The sequence below is a fragment of the Hirundo rustica genome, chromosome 1 (genome assembly GCF_015227805.2).
Source record: "Hirundo rustica isolate bHirRus1 chromosome 1, bHirRus1.pri.v3, whole genome shotgun sequence".
Classification (NCBI taxonomy): domain Eukaryota; kingdom Metazoa; phylum Chordata; class Aves; order Passeriformes; family Hirundinidae; genus Hirundo; species Hirundo rustica.
Window position 1 is genome coordinate 58,972,020 of NC_053450.1, and position 1,263 is coordinate 58,973,282.

The following is a 1,263-nucleotide window of genomic DNA, read 5'->3' on the forward strand; positions in this document are numbered from 1 at the left end:
AAATCAAAGGAGTGGCATAAATACCAAATCAAGTTTAGGTCCATCTGAGGCCTGTTTCAGGACACATCCTTCATGTCTTCAGAAAGGACACAATTATAGCCAATGAAAATACAGGAGAACAGCTCTGCAACAGTTAGGTCCATTTTTTTAAGAATTGGAACAGTTTTCTTGAGTTTGCTGAATACACATGTCAATTATGAACAGCAGAAGTAATCCAGCAATAACCTGAGGAAACTGGTCTGCTTTGTATCACCTTTTAAGCTAACAGTGCTGCTAAAGACTTACTCTCATCCTAATCAATTCAGTTAGTAAATTTTCAGGCTACTAGATCAGCCTGTCAGGGGTAGGGACAGCATATTCCCTTGTTTCACTTCCAACAGTGATGCCAAAATTTTCTATAAAACATTCAATTGTATAAAATAATCAAATACTTTTGAAACTGAAATTGCTTATTAAAGGAACTACTTTACGTTTATTAAAAAAAATAAACCCAGAAACATTGGAAATACAATAAAAATTCAGCTAGAATGAACAGTGACAGACCTTTCATCATTTGATGGCTGCTGGGTGCCCATTGACTTTGATAACTTCACAGCAGGGAAGAAAACATACTTGCACATTTCAAAGGAACAATGTAGCCAGAATAATTCTACATTTTTGTTTACAAGTTTAGCAGTAAGGCCAATGACTAAAAAAACTTTGGGACTGAGCTTCCATTTTCTTGCTAAAGCTGGTATCTTAAAAGACTAAATTTGGGTAAAAACAAACATCTAGACTGGCCACTTGTCTGCGCAGATAACTTTCAGTGTCTGTCATTCCAGCATTCATCACACCCAGTCCATGTGTTAAAGCCTTTATATGATTTCAAGGAATCCCTGTCCTCATCAGCAGTCAGCAAAAGAAGACAAAATGCAGCTGATCATTCTTGTTATTCTGGCTATTGACCAAATGCAGAAACATTTCCACTCCTTTAGGTAAGGTTAACAAGGTGAACAAGAACTGTATCAGCTTCAGCTTATTATCTTTGAAAGTTAAATTAAGAAACAACTCTCTGGCTGTAGTATCTATCTACCTCTGTACAAAGGAGGATAAGTGCTTACATATGAACATTGTTTGCACAAACCAATTAATGTATGTAGACAAATAAAAAGAGAATTTATTTTTAAGGAAATCACTACCATAATAAAGTCAGAGCAGTGAACAATATAATTGTCCTTCATAGGTAATGACACTGGACTCTCAATATAATGTAATTTTTTATTT